The sequence below is a fragment of the Oncorhynchus masou genome, unplaced genomic scaffold, assembly GCF_036934945.1.
Source record: "Oncorhynchus masou masou isolate Uvic2021 unplaced genomic scaffold, UVic_Omas_1.1 unplaced_scaffold_2881, whole genome shotgun sequence".
Classification (NCBI taxonomy): Eukaryota; Metazoa; Chordata; class Actinopteri; order Salmoniformes; family Salmonidae; genus Oncorhynchus; species Oncorhynchus masou.
The window spans coordinates 9,257-35,000 of NW_027009306.1; the positions used below are offsets into that span (position 1 = coordinate 9,257).

The 25,744-nt window shown below is 51.1% G+C and overlaps 1 pseudogene; it reads right to left on the bottom strand.

The window, feature by feature from the left end:
* Positions 1-929: 929 nt before the first annotated feature.
* LOC135533987 (GPI-anchor transamidase-like) overlaps positions 930-25,744 on the bottom strand; it is a 35,352-nt pseudogene continuing 10,537 nt past the window's right edge.

The window sequence follows — 25,744 nt, forward strand, 5'->3', positions numbered from 1 at the left end:
AGACCAGTCTGATGGGGCCATATTCCCTACATAGTGCACTACTTTAGACCAGAGCCCTATGGAACCCTATTCCCTATGTAGTGCACTACTTTAGACCAGAGCCCTATGGAACCCTATTCCCTACATAGTGCACTACTTTAGACCAGGGTCCTATATAACCCTATTCCCTATATAGTGCACTACTTTAGACCAGAGTCCTATGAGACCCTATTCCCTATATAGTGCACTACTTTAGACCAGTCTGATGGGGCCCTATTCCCTACATAGTGCACTACTTTAGACCAGTCTGATGGGGCCCTATTCCCTATATAGTGCACTACTTTAGACCAGAGCCCTATGGAACCCTATTCCCTATATAGTGCACTACTTTAGACCAGAGCCCTATGGAACCCTATTCCCTACTTAGTGCACTACTTTAGACCAGAGCCCTATGGAACCCTATTCCCTACATAGTGCACTACTTTAGACCAGAGTCCTATGAGACCCTATTCCCTATATAGTGCACTACTTTAGACCAGTCTGATGGGGCCCTATTCCCTACATAGTGCACTACTTTAGACCAGTCTGATGGGGCCCTATTCCCTATATAGTGCACTACTTTAGACCAGAGCCCTATGGAACCCTATCCCCTATATAGTGCACTACTTTCGACCAGAGCCCTATGGAACCCTATTCCCTACATAGTGCACTACTTTAGACCAGAGTCTTATAGAACCCTATTCCCTATATAGTGCACTACTTTCGACCAGAGCCCTATGGAACCCTATTCCCTACATAGTGCACTACTTTAGACCAGAGTCCTATAGGGACTAGGGAGCCACTTGGGAAAAATCCCTCCAGTTCTGAGTAGCAACTTGAGCCAAAAAGCCTCTGGTGCTGAAATATGTAGAGCAGCATGCTCTTAAAAATGATATTCTTATCAGCATCAGTGCCTTTCAGTCCCATCAATTTAATTATAGATATGAGAGAAGAAGACAGCTCTGCTGCCAGACACAAAATAAAGGAAAAAAGAAAACGCACATTTCCTTAAAAGACATCAAATAAGACAATCAACACATCTATCTGCTCTCCTGAGAAGGACCATTGCTTTCCAGTATTTTTTTTTAAACCCTTTTCATTTTATCCTCAATTTCCTTTTCCGTTCTCCCTCTTTAAATTCTAAACCATGCAACAATAAAAAATAAAAATACAACAAACGTAGGATTGTTTCTTCCAGTATTCGCTGCTTCCATCCTTTTCATCTTCAGTTGCGTTTTAACTCTAAACACCTATTTACCAGATTCCATACAATAAATACAGAATAAACACCAGCACTAATCAGTAGTTAGAGTACTGTTTATGTCCAGGATAATTAACACCAGCAGTAATCAGTAGTTAGAGTAATGTTTATGTCCAGGATAATTAACACCAGCAGTAATCAGTAGTTAGAGTACTGTTTATGTCCAGAAAGGCACAACAATGTGTGTCTTTGTGCAGGTCAGTGTTGTATCACCACATTCTCTCCAACACAGTGCAGAGTTTAAACATAAACAATATGATGTTAAAAAAAGGGGCAAACTGCTCTTCAAACAATAACAAAATGGATGTACCAATCACCCCGTTCGATAATGTTTATAACCATAGAAATAGAATGACTAGAAAGGCAATTACCACTAAAAGACTGTGCCATTCTTTCACTGTTAATAATGTCTTTGCAGTCTTCTAGTAATCCAGAAGATTGGGACCTCGCCAACACCGCGTCCCAATTGTCTGTCCTTTATCTTGAAGTGCGCAGTTGTGCACTTGGATGGATGAAAGCCTGCGCTTTAGAATATTCACCATGAGTCCTATACCAGTCTTCTTTCAAATCTAGGAAGCCAAGGGAACTAGTGCAAACTGCACAAGGAGCAGAAATGGGTCAGAGTTCGGGCTTAAAAGGTCAGGGGTTAGAAGATGTGCTTAAGGTGCTTGGCGCCGTACGTCTTGAAGAAGACCAGGAGGATGAGAGTCCACAAACCCAGGATGAAACCATCTGGAGGGTGCCAGTCCTTCTGCTTTGGTTTCTACAGGATGGGGAAGACAGACAAGACACCTTGGTACGTATAGGCAGAAATACATCAACATGTGATGTCGTACGATATAGAAAACAGGTAAAAAAAAAAACATACTTCCTAATTGTACGGCTTTAATCAATAATTAGTTATCACTATATATCACTATTGGAATCCACTTGGCAGACAAGTTGAAGAAGCGTAATAAAACAGTGTTTATAGTACTGGGTCGGACCCCCCTTTGCCTCTAGACGTTGTGGTATCAAGGGACCTACGCCACACCGTTACACCACCAGCCAGCACCGTTGAGGTGCTATGTGAGAGCTGTCCAGGTACACCCATCTAGTACGGGATCGGACCCCCCTTTGCCTCTAGACGTTGTGGTATCAAGGGACCTACGCCACACCGTTACACCACCAGCCTGCACCGTTGAGGTGCTATGTGAGAGCTGTCCAGGTACACCCATCTAGTACGGGATCGGACCCCCTTTGCCTCTAGACGTTGTGGTATCAAGGGACCTACGCCACACCGTTACACCACCAGCCAGCACCGTTGACACCAGGCAGAACGGGGACATGGGGACATCCTTCTGAGGCCAAATCCTGACTCTGCCATTAGCATGACCCAACAGCAACCAGGTTAGATCAGGCCATGTTTTCCTCTCCTGAATTGTCCAGGGTTGGTGATGGCCTGCCCACTGGAGCTGAGTCTTCTTGTTTTGATAGGAGTGGAACCCGGTGTGGTCGTCTGCTGTCTTATCATATCAATGACAAGGATCAGAGAGTTCTGTTGGAGAAGCTGTTCTGCACACCACTGTTGTACTGCGCCGTTATTCTCCTGTTTGTGGCCAGCCTGTTAGCATGCGCCATTCTCCTTCATCCTCTCGTCAACGAAGATGTTTTCGCCCACAAGACTGCCGCTGACTGGACGTGTGTTTGTTTGTAACTATAGAATAATAGTGGGCGGTGTCACACTTCTAGGAAGAAACAGCAGAATGCACAAGGCAAAGAGAAGGCTATTTTAACATAGGGCCTAATGGCCGATTAGATCGAAGTGGGTAGTCGTGACGAGTGGGCAGAGTTCCACAGTGTCTCACCTGGTGTATAATCTCAGCCACTGGTAGTTGGTCCACATATGACTGGCTCTCTGTCTTCAGCTCACTTACTGGTCTGATAAGACAAAACACACAACATTAGATACGACCAAAACACACAACATTAGATACGACCAAAACACACAACATTAGATACGACCAAAACACACAACATTAGATACTGACCAAAACACACAACATTAGATACGACCAAAACACACAACATTAGATACTGACCAAAACACACAACATTAGATACTGACAAAAACACACAACATTAGATACGACCAAAACACACAACATTAGATACGACCAAAACACACAACATTAGATACGACCAAAACACACAACATTAGATACGACCAAAACACACAACATTAGATACGACCAAAACACACAACATTAGATACGACCAAAACACACAACATTAGATACTGACCAAAACACACAACATTAGATACGACCAAAACACACAACATTAGATACGACCAAAACACACAACATTAGATCGACAAAAACACACAACATTAGATACGACCAAAACACACAACATTAGATACGACAAAAACACACAACATTAGATACAACAAAACACACAACATTAGATACGACAAAAACACACAGCATTAGATACGACAAAAACACACAACATTAGATACAACAAAACACACAACATTAGATCTGACCAAAACACACAACATTAGATACGACCAAAACACACAACATTAGATATGACAAAAACACACAGCATTAGATAAGACAAAACATACAACAAAACACACAATAGATACGACAAAACACACAACACATTAGATAAGACAAACACACAACACATTAGATAAGACAAACACACAACATTAGACTACACACACACACAGACAATTAGAGAGACAGAGAGTCTGGTACACAACACTATAAAAAACGGCTGTATTTTGGGTGAGATTATGTGAGTGGTTGGTTGAGCACAGTTTCTAGCTCCAACAGTAATACCTAGCTAAATATACCACAGCTCAGGGCTGTTCTTAAGCACGACGCAGCGCGCGAGTGCCTGAATACAGCAAATAGCCGTAGTATATTGACCATATACCACAAACCACAAAAGGTGCCTTATTGCTTTTATAAACTGGTTACCAACATAATGAGAAATATACAAATGTATTGTCATACCCGTGTTATACAGGTCTGATATACCACTGCTGTCAGCCAATCAGCAGTCAGGGCTCGAACCACCCAGTTCATAAAGTATAACATTCTATTGGTTGCAATAATTTTTTTATAATAATTTCAATTGAAAAAAAGGAAAAGTGTCTGTTTATTACTGTGGCTCATTTAAAATCAGTCAAATTAATTTAAAAAAATTATCTTGCTTTCTTTTAACCTTTGGTTGTAGAGAAGGTACAGTCAATTCTTCCCGCTAACATTTGATGTGTGAAGTGACTTTACTCCAACAACAATAACAGGAAATATTACCTTTCCACAGCCAGATGCACCATGGGAGCTGTCAGGTTGATGGTTTCCATGGTGATCTCTACTTTACGGACACTGCCAAAGAAGTCGGTGATGAGGACGTTTCCGGGGTCCCGGAGGAAAAGGTCTGTACGGTGGCCCGGAGTGGACACACACTGACTCTTAGGACACACCTTAAACTGGAACACACTGACTCTTAGGACAAACATTAAACTGGAACACACTCTTAGGACAAACATTAAACTGGAACACACTGACTCTTTATCAAACCCAACTCTAGGAGGTTTTAAAGCAGGGTCCTCTAAACACAGGCCTTCCCCGCCAAACACAGCCCTTCTGGCCCAGGAGACTAATCCATATTATTGATTGTTAATACCACAAACAAAATCTAGAACAAAGAGACAGGGCAGCTTCACAAAACAACAAGATTGGTGGAAATAATATGCATTATTAGTGGGGGTGATCCATCAGAATGTCTGGCCCAGGCCACAATGGATTTAAAGGGTTTGAAGTTTGTGATGGTAATGCCCATTGTGGCTTGGGTTAGTGGGTTAGCAGGAGAGGGGGCAATAGAAACCCAGGGGGAGGGAGGGGGCAGTAGAACGCCCAGGGGGAGGGAGGGGGGCAGTAGAACCCCCAGGGGGAGGGAGGGGGCAGTAGAACCCCCAGGGGGAGGGAGGGGGGCAGTAGAACGCCCAGGGGGAGGGAGGGGGCAGTAGAACCCCAGGGAGGGAGGGGCAGTAGGGACCCCCAGGGGAGGGAGGGGCAGTAGAAACCCCCAGGGGGAGGGGAGGGGCAGTAGAACACCAGGGGAGGGAGGGGCAGTAGAACCCCAGGGGGAGGGAGGGGCAGTGGAACCCCTAGGGGAGGGAGGGCAGTAGAACCCCTAGGGGGAGGGAGGGGCAGAACGCCCAGGGGAGGGAGGGGCAGTAGAACCCCTAGGGGGAGGGGAGGGCAGTAAACCCCCTAGGGGGGGGAGGGGGGCAGTAGAACCCCTAGGGGGAGGGAGGGTGGTAATAAGGTCCTAGACGCATCACAAATGGAACCCTATTCCCTAAACAATGCACTACTTATGACCAGGGCCCATCAGGTCTCAAGACGCGCCCCCCACCCCCCATCAGGTCTCAAGACGCGCCCCCACCCCCATCAGGTCTCAAGACGCGCCCCACCCCCATCAGGTCTCAAGACGCTCCCCCACCCCCATCAGGTCTCAAGACGTACCCCCACCCCCCATCAGGTCTCAAGATGCGCCCCCACCCCCATCCCAGGTCTCAAGACGCGCCCCCACCCCCCATCAGGTCTCAAGACGCGCCCCCACCCCCCATCAGGTCTCAAGACGCACCCCACCCCCATCAGGTCTCAAGAAGAGGCCCCAAAAGTCTGAAGACGCGCCCCACCCCCCATCCAGGTCTCAAGACGCGCCCCCACCCCCATTCGGTCTCAAGACGCGCCCCCACCCCCATCAGGTCTCAAGACGCGCCCCCAAAAGGTCTCGCAAGACGCGCCCCCACCCCATTCGGTCTCCAGACGCGCCAGCACCCCCATCAGGTCTCAAGACGCGCCCCCCAAAAGGTCCAAGACGAGCCCCCACCCCCCATCAGGTCTCAAGACGCGCCCCCACCCCCATCAGGTCTCAAGACGCGCCCCCACCCCCCATCAGGTCTCAAGACGCGCCCCTGACCCCCATCATCAGGTCTCAAGACGCGCCCCCAAGGTCTCCAAGACAGGCCCCCACCCCCCCATCAGGTCTCAAGACAGCCCCCACCCCCCATCAGGTCTCAAGACGCGCCCCACCCCCCATCAGGTCTCCAGACGCCGTCTCTCCCCCCATCAGGTCTCAAGATGAAGGGAGGAAGAGTACAGAGAGCAGAGTCTAAAGCTGTGAGGTCAGGCTATGTCTGCCCCCTCCCTCCTGTCTGGCCCCCCCTCTCCCTCCTGTCTGGCCCCCTCTCCCTCCTGTCTGGCCCCCTCCCTCCTGTCTGCCCCCCCTCCCTCCTGTCTGGCCCCCCCTCCCCTCCTGTCTGGCCCCCCTCCCTCCTGTCTGGCCCCCCCTCCCTCCTGTCTGGCTTGGTGATGATAGGGGTAGCAACCTTAATGAAGGGTCCATAACATCTAACCCAGATGTTTTTTGGGGGTCAAGTTTAAGGAGCTCCTTTAGCACCTGGATTCAGTGACCGCCTGCAGGGAGAAACATTGTAGCGGGACAGGAAAAAAAGAGGGAGGAGCCTAGGGGCTGGTCGCATTAGAAGGAGGTGAGAGATGAGGAAGTGTTGGACAGTCAAGGAGGCGTGGCTGAGTCAAATAGGAATCCTGACTTTAATGAAGTGGTGATTAAAGGAGCTCAGACATGTGCTTCCTGTCAGTAACAACCACATCATCAACATTAAGGGACATGGGCAGCTGTGAAGGAGAGTTTATTCTCCAGGTCTTGAACCGTTTCCAGAACTTCTTGAGGTTAGACCCACAGAGAGAACTGCTCCTTCCTTACTTTGGCCTTCTGGATAGTGTGAGTGCACTTCTCATTTGCCTGAACTTGAGCCAGGCAGCCTGAGTATGCCGAGCCTTTCACCAAATGTAATTCTGGAGGTGGAGTAACTCTGCCAGATCACGGTCGAACCAGGGGCTGAACTTGTTTTTAATTCAAATTTTCTTTATGTGGCCGTGTTTGTTAACAATACCACTGAAAATATCAAAAAAGAAGGTCCAAGTGTCTTCGACAGAGGGGATCAAGCTGATTCTATACCAGTTTACAGAGGCCAGGTCATGAAGGAAGGTTTGCTCATTAAAGTTTTTAGCAAGCGTCTGACATTTCAGGACAGGTCGTTTAACTGAGCAGCCATTCACGAACACAGGCTGTGAAACAGTGATCACTAAGGTCATTACAGAAAACACCAGACTGATACCTATCAGGATTATTTGTGAGGATAACATCAAGGAGAGAAGCCTTTTCTGGGTGTTTTGGAGTCATACCTTGTGGGATTGGTAATAATCTGAGAAAGATTTAGGGAGTCCCCATTGCTTTAGGACTAGGTCAGGTGGTTTCAGCCCGTCCCCAGTTTTAGGTCACCTAGCAGGACAAATTCAGGCTTGGTGTAAGGGGCCAGGAGAGAGCCTAGGGCAGGTAGGTACAGGCTGGTGCTGATGGAGGACAATAGCACCCAGCAACAGTCAACAAACAGCTATTTGAAAGTGTAATGCTTAAAACTATCATATCAAATTGTTTGGGGACAGACTTGGTGGAGACAAACCAGCACTGAAGGTGATCCTTGGTGAAGATCTGTCTTGTCGAAAAGGACTAACCCCAGCTTTACCCCGTTAGGACCAACCCCACCTTTAGGACCAACCCCACCTTTAGGACCAGCCCCACCTTTAGACCAACCCCACCTTTACCCCTTTAGGACCAACCCCACCTTTAGGACCAAGCCCACCTTTAGGACAAAGCCCACCTTTACCCCCTTTAGGACCAAGCCCACCTTTAGGACCAACCCCACCTTTACCCCCTTTAGGACCAACCCCACCTTTAGGACCAACCTCAGCTTCATCCCCTTTAAAGCGAACCCCACATCCAGAGAAAGGCCTAAGAGAGGGAGAGAGCGTGCGAGAGACTCACCAGATCGTTCATGTTAAACGGTGCTAGCAGGGGTGAATATCCTCAGAAACTCCAACAGGTAGAATGTATACCTGTCCATTAGATGGACCCCGATAGCCAGGTCTGGCTGGTGCTGGAAGAACAGAAGAATACATGGTGTTTCACACGTAGGAACTCTTATCACATCTAACGTATTGAGAAAGCCCTTTTACATAAGCAGATTACACAAAACCCCAGTCTAAAACACAAAACAGCAAGAAATGCAGGTGTAGAAGCACGGTGGTTTGAAAACTCCACAGAAAGGCCAACACCTAGGAAGAAACCTAGAGAGGAACCAGGTTGGAGGTGGCCAGTCCTTTTCTGACTGTGCCAGGTGGAGATTATAACAGAGTACATGGCCATTAAGGCCAGATCGATTCTTCAAGATGTCAAACGTTCAATGATATTCACAGTGGTTATAGGTAAAGTGGTTTTATGGAGACTAGATCGGAGGGAGGATTGTAAACACTTTGTTTTACAGAGGACAACACAGAGATACTACCATGTCAACAACACCCGAGAGGACAACACAGAGATACTACCACATCAACAACACCTGAGAGGACAACACAGAGATAGCCACCACATCAACAACACCTGAGAGGACAACACAGAGATACTACCACATCAACACCTCAGAGGACAACACAGAGATACTACCATGTCAACAACACCTGAGAGGACAACACAGAGATACTACCATGTCAACAACACCTGAGGGACAACACAGAGATACTACCACATCAACAACACCTGAGAGGACAACACAGAGATACTACCATGTCAACAACACCTTAGAGGACAACACAGAGATACTACCATGTCAACAACACCATAGAGGACAACACAGAGATACTACCATGTCAACAACACCTTAGAGGACAACACAGAGATACTACCATGTCAACAACACCATAGAGACAACACAGAGATACTACCATGTCAACAACACCTGAGGACAAATACAGAGATACTACCACATCAACACCTCAGAGGACAACACAGAGATACTACCATGTCATCAACACCTGAGAGGACAACACAGAGATACTACCATGTCAACAACACCTGAGAGGACAACACAGAGATACTACCACATCAACAACACCTGAGAGGACAACACAGAGATACTACCATGTCAACAACACCTTAGTGGACAACACAGAGATACTACCATGTCAACAACACCATAGAGGACAACACAGAGATACTACCATGTCAACAACACCTTAGAGGACAACACAGAGATACTACCATGTCAACACACCATAGAGGACAACACAGAGATACTACCACATCAACAACACCTCAGAGGACAACACAGAGATACTACCACATCAACAACACCTTAGAGGACAACACAGAGATACTACCACATCAACAACACCTAGAGGACAACACAAAGATACTACCATGTCAACAACACCATAGAGGACAACACAGAGATAATACCACATCAACAACACCTTAGAGGACAACACAGAGATACTACCATGTCAACAACACCTTAGAGGACAACACAGAGATACTACCATGTCAACAACACCTAGAGGACAACACAGAGATACTACCATGTCAACAACACCATAGAGGACAACACAGAGATACTACCACATCAACAACACCTCAGAGACAACACAGAGATACTACCACATCAACACCTCAGAGGACAACACAGAGATACTACCATGTCAACAACACCTTGAGGACAACACAGAGATACTACCATGTCAACAACACCATAGAGGACAACACAGAGATACTACCATGTCAACAACACCATAGAGGACAACACAGAGATACTACCACATCAACAACACCTCAGAGGACAACACAGAGATACTACCACATCAACAACACCTTAGAGGACAACACAGAGATACTACCACATCAACAACACAGCAGGACAACACAGAGATACTACCATGTCAGCAACACCTGAGGACAACACAGAGATACTACCACATCAACAACACCTCAGAGGACAACACAGAGATACTACCACATCAACAACACCTTAGAGGACAACACAGAGATACTACCATGTCAGCAACACCTTAGAGGACAACACAGAGATACACCACATCAACAACACCTTAGAGGACAACACAGAGATACTACCATGTCAACACCATAGAGGACAACACAGAGATACTACCATGTCAACAACACCTGAGAGGACAACACAGAGCTACTACCATGTCAACACCATCTTGCTTCTCCTTCTTGACTGGAGGCCAGGCCGTGTGTGTGTGTGTGTTCTGGTTACTTACCGACAGGGAGTCCTCTCCTACTTGACTGGAGGCCAGGGCCATGAGGTTAGGAGAAGTAAAATCTCTCATACATGGAGGCTCCCTGACAAGTATCAATGATGAACAGCAGCTCATTGTACCTGTAAACACAGACACAGACACGTATATATTTTGACAGTGAAGCTAAAAAATAAAATTGTCTCTATACTCCAGCATTTTGAATTTGGACCAAATGTCTTATGATAAGACAAAGCTTAGTATTTGGTCCCATATTCCTAGCAGACAATGATTACAGCAAGCTTGTGACTCTACACACATGTTGGATGCATTTGCTGTTGTTTTGGTTGTGTTTCAGATTATTTTGTGCCCAACAGAAATTAATGGTAAATAATATATTGTGTAACTTGAGTCACTTTTATTGTAGATAAGAATACAATATGTTTCTGAACACTACATTAATGTGGATGCTTCCATGATTACGGATCGTCCTGAAGGAATCGTGAATAATGAATAAGAATGTTACAGAGGCATAAATATCAAACCCCCAAGACATGCTAACTTCCCCTGTTATTGTAATGGTGAGGAGGGTTAGCATGTCTTGAGGGTTATATCTAACTTCCCCTGTTATTGTAATGCTGAGAGGTTAGCATGTCTTGGGGGCATGCTAACTTCCCCTGTTATTGTAATGCTGAGAGGTTAGCATGTCTTGGGGGTATGCTAACTTCCCCTGTTATTGTAATGCTGAGAGGTTAGCATGTCTTGGGGGTATCTGCTTCCCCTGTTATTGTAATGCTGAGAGGTTAGCATGTCTTGAGTCTCTAACTTCCCCTGTTATTGTAATGCTGAGAGGTTAGCATGTCTTGGGGGTATGCTAACTTCCCCTGTTATTGTAATGCTGAGAGGTTAGCATGTCTTGAGGGTATGCTAACTTCCCCTGTTATTGTAATGCTGAGAGGTTAGCATGTCTTGGGGGTATGCTAACTTCCCCTGTTATTGTAATGCTGAGAGGTTAGCATGTCTTGGGGGTATGCTAACTTCCCCTGTTATTGTAATGCTGAGAGGTTAGCATGTCTTGGGGGTATGCTAACTTCCCCTGTTATTGTAATGCTGAGAGGTTAGCATGTCTTGGGGGTATGCTAACTTCCCCTGTTATTGTAATGCTGAGAGGTTAGCATGTCTTGGGGTATGCTAACTTCCCTGTTATTGTAATGCTGAGAGGTTAGCATGTCTTGGGGTATGCTAACTTCCCCTGTTATTGTAATGCTGAGAGGTTAGCATGTCTTGGGGGTATGCTAACTTCCCCTGTTATTGTAATGCTGAGAGGTTAGCATGTCTTGGGGGTATGCTAACTTCCCCTGTTATTGTAATGCTGAGAGGTTAGCATGTCTTAGTTAGCATACACTTTTCAAGATTCATTCATGATTATCCATAATTAATATGTAGCTTCACTGTCCAAATGAATACAGCGCCTTTGTAAAGTATTGATGCCCTTTGACTTCCTCATTTTGTTACATTACAGCCTTACACCCTGACTATACCACTACACCGCTATACCACTACAACACCACTACACCATTATACCACTACACCACTATACCACTACACCATTATACAACTACACCATTATACCACTACACCATTATACCACTATACCACTACACCACTATACCATTATACCACTACACCATTATACCACTATACCACTCCACCACTATACCACTACACCACTACACCACTACACCATTATACCACTACACCATTATACCACTATACCACTCCACCACTATACCATTATACCACTACACCACTATACCACTATACCACTACACCACTACACCACTATACCACTATACCACTATACCACTATACCACTATACCACTACACCATTATACCATTATACCACTACACCACTACACCATTATACCACTACACCACTACACCACTATACCACTACACCACTATACCACTACACCACTATACCACTATCACCACTACACCATTATACCACTACACCATTATGCCACTACACCACTACACCGTTATGCCACTACACCGTTATGCCACTACGCCGTTATGCCACTGCACCATTATACCACTGCACCACTACACCGTTATGCCACTGCACAGCTATACCGCTGCACCGCTACACCGTTATGCCACTCCGCCACTCACCGCTATGCCGTTATGCCACTACACCGTTATGCCACTACACCACTGCACCGTTATGCCACTGCACCGTTATGCCGCTATGCCACTCCGCCGCTATGCCGTTATGCCACTGCACCACTATGCCGCTGTACCACTACACCACTGCACCACTATACCGCTGCGCCACTATGCCGCTATACCGCTGCGCCACTGCACCGCTGTGCCGCTGTGCCACTACGCCGTTATGCCACTGCACCGTTGCACCGCTACGCCGCTGCGCCGTTACGCCGATATGCCACTACGCCGTTATGCCGCTGCGCCGTTATGCCGCTGCACCGCTGCACCGTTATGCCGCTACGCCGTTATGCCGCTGCACCGTTATGCCGCTGCGCCGTTATGCCGCTGCACAATATGCCACTGCACCGCTACACCGTTATGCCGCTGCACAAGCTATGCCGCTGCACCGCTGCACCACTGCACCGCAATGCCACTGCGCCGTTATGCCACTGCACCGCTGCGCCGTTATGCCACTGCACCACTGCACGCCGTTATGCCACTACACCGTTATGCCGCTATGCCACTCCACCGCTATGCCGTTATGCCGCTACACCGTTATGCCGCTGCACCGCTACGCCACTGCGCCGTTATGCCACTGCACCGTTATGCCACTGCACCATTATGCCACTGCACCACTGCACCGCTACGCCGTTATGCCACTGCACCGTTATGCCACTATGCCACTCCACCACTCCACCGCTATGCCGTTATGCCGCTACGCCACTATGCCACTGCACCGTTATGCCACTGCACCACTACACCACTATACCGCTATGCCACTGCACCACTGCACCACTATGCCGCTATGCCACTATGCCACTACACCACTATGCCACTATGCCACTGCACCGTTATGCCGTTATACCACTGCACCGCTACGCCGTTATGCCGCTGCACCGCTGCGCCGCTATGCCACTACGCCGTTATACCACTACGCCGTTGCACCACTACGCCACTGCACCGTTATGCCGCTACGACCATTATACCACTACAGCCGTTATGCCGCTGCGCCGTTATACCGCTACACCACTGCGCCGCAATGCCACTGCGCCGTTATACCGCTACACAGCTATGCCGCTACACCGTTATGCCACTATACCGCTGCACCACTATGCCACTGCACCACAATGCCACTACGCCGCTATGCCACTGCACCACAATACCACTATACCACTGCACCGCTATACCGCTATGCCACTACACCACTACACCGTTATGCCACTGTCTGCTGCCACTATGCCACTGCGCCACTGCCGTTATGCCGCTGCACCATTTATGCCGCTGCACCGTTATGCCGCTGCACCACTGCCGTTATGCCGCTGCGCAGCTATGCCACTGCACCGTTATGCCGCTGTACTGCTGCCGCTATGCTGCCGCTACACCTGATGCCGCTGCGCCGTTATGCCGCTGCCGTTATGCCGCCTGCGCCGTTGCGCTGCCCGTTGTGCCGCTGCACCGTTTACGCCGTTATGCCACTGCACGTGCCGTTGCGCCGTATGCCACTGCGCCGTACCGTTCCGCTGTACCGCTGCTGCCACTATGCCACTACGCCGTTGCACCGTTATGCCGTTGCGCCGTTATGCTACACGCCTGCGTTATGCCGCTGCCGCCGCGTAAACTGCCGTTATGCCACTGCCAGCTATGCCGTTACGCCGTATGCGGCGTTGTACCGTTGCACCGTTGCCATGCCGCTGCCACGTTACCGTTTCGCCACTGCCACTATATGCCGTTGTGTTATACTATCGCCGTTGCGCCGCTGCATCCGTTATCACTATACCCTATATCACTTATCCGCTGCAACCATTATACCACTGCACGCGCTATATGCTATTACCAATGCCACTGTGCTGCGCTGCCACCGTTGTAATCGCCACTGCACCGTTATGCCACTGCCGTATGCCACTATGTCGTTATGCCACGCCATGCCACTATATCGCTATGCCACTGCACCACTATTCCACTACGCCGTTATGCCACTGCCACCACTATACCGCTATGCCGCTATATCGCTGTTCGCTGCCGCTGTTATGCCATGTGCCGCTGTGTCCATTGTAATGCCACATGCCGCTGTGCCGCTGTGCCGCTGCGCCGTATGCCGCTGCACCGTTGTAATGCCGTTCCGCTGTTATGCTATGCCGCTGCTTGCCGCTGTGACTTACGGCGTTATGCCACTGCGCCGTTGCACCGCTGCCATGCCGCTACACCGTTGTGCCGCTGCCACCGTTATGCCGCTGCACCGTTATGCCACCGTACCGTTGCGGCTTGACACTTACACCGTTATGCCACGCAGTGACCGTTTCGTCACGCCGTTGCACCACGCCGTTATGCCGCCGTGCCGTTATGCCACTGTGCCGTTATGCCGTTAATATCGCACTATTGCCGCTACACCGCCGTACCGTTTACGCCACTAATATGGATGCCATTACACCACTATGCCATTACTTTGTTCACTATGCCACCACACCGTTATGCCACTACGCCGTTATTAACGCCACTGTGCCACTACTGCCACTACGCCGCCATATTGCAGTTATGCCACTGGCGTTGTGCCCACTGCACCGTTATGCCGCTGCCATACGGCTATGCCGCTGCCCACTATGCCACTACACCGTTATGCCACTGCGCCGTTATGCCACTGCACCACTGCACCGTTATGCCGTTACGCCGTACCCTGCACCGTTATGCCGTTGCAACGCGTTACTGACGTTGCGCCACGCCGTTACCGTTGCCACCGTTGTGCCGTTGCCGTTGTAATCGCTATGCCGCTGTGTCGTTGTAATCCGCCATGCCGCTATGCCACTATGCCGTTGGACCGTGTAATCGCCGTTATCGCTGTAATCGCCCGTTATCGCCACTGCCGCCGTTATGCCGCGTTAACCGTTATGCCGCTATGCCGCTGTAATCGTTGTGCCGCTGTATGCCGTTATGTCGCTGCGCCGTTATGCCACTGTGCCGCTGTGCCGTTGTGCCGTTATGCCACTGCTACCTGATATGCCGCTGTAATCGTCTGCGCCGTTATCCAATGTTGCTATGCCACGTAATTACGCTATGCCACTGCCGTTATGCCGCTGCCACTTGCCACTGTATCGTTATGCCACTGCCTATGCCGTGCTGTTACGCCGTTAATCTGCTAATCGCCGTTATCGCTGTTGCCGTTACGCTTATGCCGTATGCCATTTATGCCTGTGCCGCTGTTACACCGTTTGTATCGCCACTGCCCGCTGTAACCGCTGTACCGCTGTTCCACTGTCGCCGCTGTAATCGTTGTGCCGTTATGCCGTTGTGTCGCTGTGCCGCTGTGTCCACTGCGCTGTTATGCCGCTGTGCCGCTGCCGCTGTACGTTACGGCGTTATGCCGCTGTTCGCCACTATGCCGCTGCCGTGCCGTTGCGCCGCTGTAATGCCGCTGTACCGCTATGCGTTGTAATCGCTGCCGTTATTACATCGCTGGACCGCTGTAATCGCTGTAATCGCTATGCCCACTGCCGTATGCCACTGCGTCGTTATGCCGCTGCCGTTATGCCGCTGTTCCGTTATGGCGTTATGCCGCTACACCGTTGCACCACTGCCCGTTACCACTGTAATCGTTACACCGCTGTTACTGCCACTGCCGTTGCCCGCACCACTATATCGCTGTACCGCTGTACCATTATACCGCTGCGCCACTTTGTCCACTACGCCACTACACCACTACACCGTTATGCCGCTATGCCGCTGCGCCGTTGCGCCATTATGCCACTATGGGCTGTGCCGTTATGCCGCTGCAATCGTGTGCCACTGCACCGTTATGCCACTGCGCCGTTGCAATCGTGCACCGTTATGCCGTTGTATCCGCTGTAATCGCCGTTACGCCGTTATGCCAGATGCGCCGTTATGCCGCTATACCGTTGCCGGCGTTGTGCCGTTGCCGCTGTAATCGCCGTTATGCCCTATGCCGCTGCGGCGTTATGCCGCTGCCGTTACACCGTTATGCCGCTACACCACTACGCTGTTGCGCCGCTGCCATTATGCCGTTGGACGCTGTGCCGTTACGCCGTTATGCTGCTATGCCGTTATGTGCCATGCCGTTACGCCGTACCGTTGCCGCTGCCGCCGTACCGCCGTTATGCTGCGCCATGCCGTTGCGCCGTACCGTTGCGGCCACTATGCCGTTACCCGTTATGCCGTGTTGCGCCGTTATGCCACTATGCCGTTATGCCACTATGCCGTTACGCCGCCATTGCACCGTTATGCCGTTATGCCGTTATCGCTGTGCCGTTGTAATCGTTACGTCGTTATGACGCGTTACCGCTATGCCGCTGTGCCGCTGTAATCGCCGTTGCCCGTTACGTCAGCCGCCGTTGCGCCGTTACGCCGTGCCCCTATCGTTGCGTTATTATCGCCGTTATGCTGCGCCGTTATGCCGTAATCGCCGCTGTGCCACTATGCCGTTGCCGCTTATGCCGTTACGTATGCGCCGTTATGCCGTTGCCACTGCGCCGTTATGCCACTCGCTGTAATGCCGTTATGCCGTTACGCCATTGCACGTTATGCCGTTGTTATGCCGCTGCGCCGTTACGCATTATGCCACTATACCTCTATATCGTTATACCGTACACCACTATTATACCACTGTACCGTTATACCACTGTAATCGTTACGCCGTTATACCGCTATAATCGCTATACCATTACGTTATACCGCTATGCCGTTGCACCGCTGTACCGCTGTGCCGTTGCACCATTATACTATACCACTATTATCGTTATGTACGCCGTTGCCGTTGCGCCGTTGTGCCGCTGTAATCGTTGCACTATACCGCTTTACCACTACACCGTTGTATCGTTGTAATCGTAATACACCGTTGCCGTTACACCGTTGTACCGTTACACCACTACACCACTGCACCACTGTACCGCTATTCCCGTTGCACCGTTATACCACTACGCTGTTGCGCTACGTTACGTCGTACCGTTACGCCAATTATGCCGCTGTAATCCGTTGTAATCACCGTTGCCGCTGCGTTGCACTTTATGCCCGTTGCACCATTGTACCATCGCCGTTGCGCCGTTACATTATACCACTGTGCCGCCGTTTTGCTGCCCGTACACCGTTATACCACTACACCGTTGCTATGCCACTACACCGCTATGCCGTTACGCCGTTGTGCTATGCCGTTATGTCGTTGTAATACCGTATACGTTGAATCGTTATGCCATTATATCGTTGCCAGTTGCGCCGTATCGTTGCCGTTTATCGCTGTGCCGTTGCCGCTACCATAATCGCTGTGCCGCTGTTATCGTTGTGTTATACCGTTGTGCCGCTTAATACCACTACACCGTTATACCACTACCGTTGTCTACACCCGTTACACCGTTATGCCACTGTAATCGTTGCACCACTATAATCGCTGTAATCGTTATGCCGTTATGCCGTTGGACGCTATACCACTATATCGTACCGCTACGCCGTTACACCACTATACGCCGTAATCGCCACTACACCACTACGCCACTATACCGTATACGCCGTTGCACCACTATTGCACTATATGCCGCCGTTACGCCGTTATCGTTATGCCACTTGTATCTCGTTATCCGTTGTAATCGTTGTTTCGTATGCCGCTGCGCCGTTATACCACTACGCCATTATCCCGCTGCGTTGTTACGCCGTTATCCGCTCTGCCGTTGTACTGTAACCGTGCCGCTGTGCCGCTGTAATCGTTATGCCACTGTGTCGTTGCGGCGTTATGCCGCTTATGCCACGTTACGCTACCAGTTGCGCGTTATCCGCTTACCGTTGTAATCGTTGCCAATGCGCCGCGCCGTGTAATCGCCATGCCGCTGTTATCGCTGCCCGTTGCGCCGCTATGCCGTGCTGTACCGCTGTTCGCTGTAATCGCCGTTGCACCGTGCCGCTGCCGCTATGCCGTTGCCGTGCACCGCTGTATGCCGTTGTACCGTTAATGCCACTTGTACCGTTGCACCGTTACGCCGTTATGCCGCTTGCGCTATGCCGTTGTAATCGTTATGCCACTATGCCGCTGTACCGCTATGCCGCCGTACGCCACTGCGTCACGCCACTGTTTCGTTATGCCGCTGCACCCGTTGCGCTGTAATCGCGTTTATGCCGCTATGCCGTTATGTTACACTTACGCACCACTGCCGTTACGCCGTTGTGCCGCTGCGGCGCTAATCGCTGTAACGTTATGTTTCGCTGTGCCGTTGCGCCGTTGTGCCACTGTGCCGTTATGCCACTGCCGCTGCCGTTATGCCGCTTACGGCTATGCCACTGCACCGTTATGCCGTTATGCCACTGCACGCCGTATGCCGTTATGCTGCCACGCAATGCCGTTGCCGTTAACGTTGCCATGCCGTTGCGCCGTTACGCTGTAATCGCTGTGCCGCTGCCGTTACCGTTTACCGTTGCGCCGTTATGCTGTGACCATGCTGCTATGCCGCTGCGCCTACTGCGCCGTTGCCACTGCCGTACCGTTGCGTTGTGCCGTTACGCCATGCCGCTTACCGCTGTTTATGCGCCGTTATGCCACTGCCGTTATGCCGTTGTGCCGTTGTGCCGCTGTAATCGCTGTTATGCCGTTGCTGTTGCGCCGCTGTAATCGCTGTACGCCGTTATGCCGTTACGGCGTTGTACCGCTGTTTCCACACCGTTATGCCGTTACGCCGTTATGCCGCTGTAATCGCGTTATGCCGTTGCACCCGCCGTGTGCCGTTACCGTTGCACCGTTACCGTTATGCCGCTACGCCGTTATGCCGTTACGCCGTTATGCCGCTGTACCGCCGCGCCCGCTGCCCGCTGCACCGCTGTAATCGTATGCCGCAACCGCCGTGCCGCTGTTCGCCGTTAACCCGCCGTGCCGTTGCGCCGCTATGCCGTTGCGCCGTATGCCGCCTGTTGCTATGCCGCTGTAATGCGCCGTTACGCGTTGCGCGCTGTTATGCCATGCCGCTGCGCCGTTGCTTCCGTTGCGCCGTTGCGCCGTGTGTTGCCGTTGCCGTTGGCCGTTATGCCGCTGCCCGTTATGCCACTGTATTACGCCGTTACCGTTGCCGCTATGCCGCTACGCCGTTATGCCGCCGTACCGTATGCCGCTGTAATCGCCGTTATTGCCGTTGCGCTGCGCCGCTGCCCGCCGTTATGCCGTTGCGCCGTTTAATGCCGTTGCGCCGTTACACCGCTGTGCCCCGCTGCTGCCGTTAATGCCGTTACGCCGTTGCTGCGCCGTTATGCCACGCCGCCCGTTGCGGCGTTATGCCCGCGTTGTCGCTGTCATGCCGTTATGCCGCTGTAATCGCTGTGCCGCTGCGCCGTTGCGCCGCTGTGCCGCACGCCGCTGCGCTCGCCGTTGTTACCGTTACGCTGTTGCCGCTGCTGCTGCTATCCGCTGCGCCGTTGCCGTTACGCCATGCCGCTTTCTGCCGTTGCCGTTATCCGCTGTGCGCGCCGTGCCGTTACGCCATGCCGCTTGCGCCGCTATGCCGCTGCGCCGTTATGCCGCTCCGTACCGTTTCCGCCGTTACGCCATGCCGCTGTGCGTTATGCCCTACGCCGCTGTAATCATTACCGCTGTTCAATGACCATATGCCGTTGCGCCGTCGCCGTTGCCGTTGCGCCGGTGCGCCGCTATGCCGCTGCCCCGTTATGCCGTTTCGTATGCCGCTGCGCCACCATTACGGCGTTGCTGCCGCTGTTATCCGCTGCAATCTGCCGTTGCGCCGTTGTGCCGCTGTAATCGTTGCCGTACCGTTGCCGCTGTACCGCTTATGCTACCGTTGTGCCGCTGCGCCGTTGCGCCGTTGCGGCGTTGCGCCGCTGCCGCCGCTGCCGTTACGCCGCTGTAATCGCCCCGCTGCCGTTGCCGTTGCCGCTGCCGTTACGGACGTTGCGCCGCCCGTTATGCTGTGCCGCTGCCGTTGTGCCATGCGCCGTTATGCCGCTGTAATCGCTTGCCGTTGCGCCGTTGCGCCGTTTCCGCTGCGCCGCTATGCCGTTGCGCCGCTGTGCCGCGTTATGCCGTTGCGCCGTTGCGCCGCTTGCGCCGCTGCACCGCTGTTGCGCCGTTGCCGCCGTAATCCGTTGCTGCCGTTATGCCGCTGCGCCATATGCTTGCGCCGCTGCGCCGTTATGCGTTCGCCATAATCGTTATGCCGCCATGCCGTTGCGCCGCTGTAATCGCCGTTATGGCGTGTGCCGTTATGACGTTTATGCCGCTGCCCGTTGCGCCGTTGGCCACTACCACTGCGTTATGCCGTTGCGCCGTTATGCTGCTATGCCGTTACGGTTTGTGCCGTTACGCCGTTATGCCACTGCACCGTTGCGCCGTTGCGCGCTGTGCCGTTGCCAATATACGTTATGCCGTTTGTAATCCGTGCGCCATGCCGCTGCGCCGTTGCCGCTGTAATCTGTTATGCCGTAATGCGCCGTTGCCATTATGCCGCTATGCCGTTATGCCGCTGTGGCGTTGCGCCGTTACGCCGTTATGCGCCATGCCGTTGCTGTTCGTTATGCCGCTGTGATCGCTGTTAACCGTTACGCCGTTATGCCGCTGTGCCGTTATGCCGGTTTTGCCATGTCGGCGTTATGCCGCTATGCCGCTTTCGTGCCGTTGTGCCGCACCGTTGCCGCGTTGCCATGCCGTTGCCGTTATGCCGTTGCCGCGGTCTGTATCGCTGCACGCTGTTTCGCTATGCCGCTGTTATGCGCTATGCCGTTGCGCCGTTGTAATGCGCCGTTATGCCGTAATCGCCGTTATGCCGCCGTCCGTTATGCCACCGTCCCGTTATGCGTTATGCCACTATGCGTTGCACCGTTACGCTGTGCCGTTGCCAAAGTTTATGCTGCGCCGCTGTGCCGTTGCCATTGCGCCGTTGCACCGTTATCGCTGCCCACTGCCGCTGTAATGCCGTTGCGCCGTTGTCGCTGTAATCGCTGCGCCGCTGTAATCGCTGTACCGCCGCTGTATGCCGCTGCCGTTATCCGCTGCACCGTTATGCCACTGTCAACTACGCCACTGCCACTACGCCGTTGCACCGTTATGCTATGCCACTGCCATCTGTTCCGTTATGCCGCTGTACCACTATACCACTATGTCACTACACCACTATACCACTACACCATTATACCTCTATACCACTACACCACTACACCATTACACCATTATACCACTATGCCACTACACCACTACACCACTACACCATTATACCACTATACCACTACACCACTACACCACTACACCATTACACCATTATACCACTACACCATTATACCACTACACCATTACACCATTATACCACTATACCACTATACCACTATTATACCACTATACCACTATACCACTACACCACTACACCATTACACCATTATACCACTATACCATTATACCACTATACCACTACACCATTACACCATTATACCACTATACCTCTATATCATTATACCACTACACCACTATTATACCACTATACCACTATACCACTATACCATTACACCACTATACCACTATACCATTATACCACTATACCACTATTATACCACTATACCACTACACCATTACACCATTATACCACTATACCACTATTATACCACTATACCACTATACCACTATACCATTACACCACTATACCATTACACCACTATACCACTACACCATTATACCACTATACCACTATTATACCACTATACCACTACACCACTATACCACTATACCATTACACCACTATACCAATATACCATTACACCATTATACCACTATACCATTATACCACTACACCACTATACCATTATACCACTACACCACTATACCACTATACCACTATACCACTACACCACTATACCACTATACCACTATACCACTATACCACTACACCATTATACCACTACACCACTATACCACTACACCATTACACATTACATTTACATTTAAGTCATTTAACACCACTATACCACTACACCACTATACCACTATACCACGACACCACTACATGCGTCACCTGCGGTCAGAGTAGTCAGTTCTATTGGTGACGCTAGATCGCAAAGCAAGCCTCATCCCTCCCCTCCACTCCTAACCCCATCCCCCATCCCTCTTTCTCACCTCATCCCTCCCTCTTCACACCCCCTCCCCCATCACTCCTCCACACCCTCATCCCTCTTCTCTCCCTCCCCTCCTCCACACCCTCATCCCTCTTCTCTCCCTCCCCCCTCCTCCTCATCCCTCTTCTCCCCCCCTTACCTTCTCTTAGTCCACATCTGTTCAAAGGCGTCGGCCAGCTCCACGTTGCTGATCTCTTCAGAGTCCTGGAACTTCAGGAAGCCGTTCCCACCGTGACCTGTCAATCAATCAATACATCAATCAATCCTTCCATCAATCAATACATCAATCAATCCTTCCATCAATCAATCAATACATCAATCAATACATCAATCAATCCTTCCATCAATCAATACATCCATCAATCCTTCCATCAATCAATACATCCATCCATCAAGTACTGTGCCCGCGTATGTATGTATATCCGCCTGCGTGTGTGTGCCTAGCGTGTGCCTAGCGTGTGTGTGTGTGTGTAGCGTGTGCCTAGCGTGTGTGTGTGTGTGTAGCGTGTGCCTAGCGTGTGTGTGTGTGTGTGTGTAGCGTGTGCCTAGCGTGTGTGTGTGTGTGTGTGTAGCGTGTGCCTAGCGTGTGTGTGTGTGTGGCGTGTGCCTAAGCGTGTGTGTGTGTGTGTAGCGTGTGCCTAAGCGTGTGTGTGTGTGTAGGCGTGTGCCTAGCGTGTGTGTGTGTGTGTGTGTAAGCGTGTGCCTAGCGTGTGCCTAAGCGTGTGTGTGTGTGTACTTAGCGTGTGCCTGGGCGTGTGTGTGTGTGTAGCGTGTGCCTAAGCGTGTGTGTGTGTGTGGCGTGTGCCTAGCGTGTGTGTGTGTGTGTGTAAGCGTGTGCCTAGCGTGTGTGTGTAGCGTGTGCCTAGTGTGTGTGTGTGTGTGTGTAGCGTGTGCCTAGCGTGTGTGTGTGTGTGTGTAAGCGTGTGCCTAGTGTGCGTGTGTGTGTGTGTGTGTGTGTGCCTAGTGTGTGTGTGTGTGTGTGTGTGTAGCGTGTGCCTAGTGTGTGTGTGTGTGTGTGTGTAGCGTGTGCCTAGTGTGTGTGTGTGTGTGTGTGTAGCGTGTGCCTAGTGTGTGTGTGTGTGTGTGTGTAGCGTGTGCCTAGTGTGTGTGTGTGTGTGTGTAGCGTGTGCCTAGTGTGTGTGTGTGTGTGTGTGTGTAGCGTGTGCCTAGTGTGTGTGTGTGTGTGTGTGTGTGACGTGTGCCTAGTGTGTGTGTGTGTGTGTGTGTAGCGTGTGCCTAGTGTGTGTGTGTGTGTGTGTAGCGTGTGCCTAGTGTGTGTGTGTGTGTGTAGCGTGTGCCTGATGTGTGTGTGTGTGTGTGTGTGTGCGTGTGCTAGTGTGTGTGTGTGTGTGTGTGCGTGTGCCTAGTGTGTGTGTGTGTGTGTGTGTAAGCGTGTGCCTAGTGTGTGTGTGTGTGTGTGTGTAGCGTGTGCCTAGTGTGTGTGTGTGTGTGTGTGCGTGTGCCTAGTGTGTGTGTGTGTGTGTGTAGCGTGTGCTAGTGTGTGTGTGTGTGTGTGTAGCGTGTGCCTAGTGTGTGTGTAGCGTGTGCCTGTGTGTGTAGCGTGTGTGTAGTGTGCTGTGTGTGTGTGTGTGTGTAGCGTGTGCCTAGTGTGTGTGTGTGTGTGTGTGTGTAGCGTGTGCCTAGTGTGTGTGTGTGTGTGTGTGCGTGTGCCTAGTGTGTGTGTGTGTGTGTGTGTAGCGTGTGCCTAGTGTGTGTGTGTGTGTGTGTGTAACGTGTGCCTAGTGTGTGTGTGTGTGTGTGTGTGGCGTGTGCCTAGTGTGTGTGTGTGTGTAGTGTGTGCCTAGTGTGTGTGTGTGTGTGTGCCTAGTGTGTGTGTGTGTGTGCCTAGTGTGTGTGTGTGTGTGTGTGTGTGCGTGTGCCTAGTGTGTGTGTGTGTGTGTGTGGCAGCGTGTGCTAGTGTGTGTGTGTGTGTGTGTGTGCCTAGTGTGTGCCTAGCGTGTGTGTAGCGTATTGTGTGTGTGTGTAGCGTGTGCCTGAGTGTGTGTGTGTGTGTGTGTGGCGTGTGCCTAGTGTGTGTGTGTGTGTGTGTGTAGCGTGTGCCTAGTGTGTGTGTGTGTGTGTGTGTAGCGTGTGCCCAGTGTGTGTGTGTGTGTGTGTGTGTAGCGTGTGCTAGTGTGTGTGTGTGTGTGTGTGTGTGCGTGTGCCTAGTGTGTGTGTGTGTGTGTAGCGTGTGCCCTGTGTGTGTGTGTGTGTGTGTGGCGTGTGCCTAGTGTGTGTGTGTGTGTGTGTGTAGCGTGTGCTAGTGTGTGTGTGTGTGTGTGTAAGCGTGTGCCTAGTGTGTGTGTGTGTGTGTGCGTGTGCCTAGTGTGTGTGTGTGTGTGTGTGTGTAAGCGTGTGCCTAGTGTGTGTGTGTGTGTGTGTGTGTAGCGTGTGCCTAGTGTGTGTGTGTGTGTGTAGCGTGTGCCTAGTGTGTGTGTGTGTGTGTGTAGCGTGTGCTAGTGTGTGTGCGTGTGTGTAGTGTGTGTGTGTGTGTGTGTGTGCGTGTGTGTAGTGTGCCTAGTGTGTGTGTGTGTAGCGTGTGCCTAGTGTGTGTGTGTGTGTGTGTAGCGTGTGCCTAGTGTGTGTGTGTGTGTGTGTGTAGCGTGTGCCTAGTGTGTGTGTGTGTGTGTAGCGTGTGCCTAGTGTGTGTGTGTGTGTGCGTGTGCCTAGTGTGTGTGTGTGTGTGTAGCGTGTGCCTAGTGTGTGTGTGTGTGTGTAGCGTGTGCTAGTGTGTGTGTGTGTGTGTGTAGCGTGTGCCTAGTGTGTGTGTGTGTGTGTAGCGTGTGCCTAGTGTGTGTGTAGCGTGTGCCTAGTGTGTGTGTGTGTGTGTGTAGCGTGTGCCTAGTGTGTGTGTGTGTGTGTAGCGTGTGCCTAGTGTGTGTGTGTGTGTGGCGTGTGCCTAGTGTGTGCGTGTGCCTATTATGTGCGTGTGCCTAGTGTGTGTGTGTGTGTGTGTAGCGTGTGCTAGTGTGTGTGTGT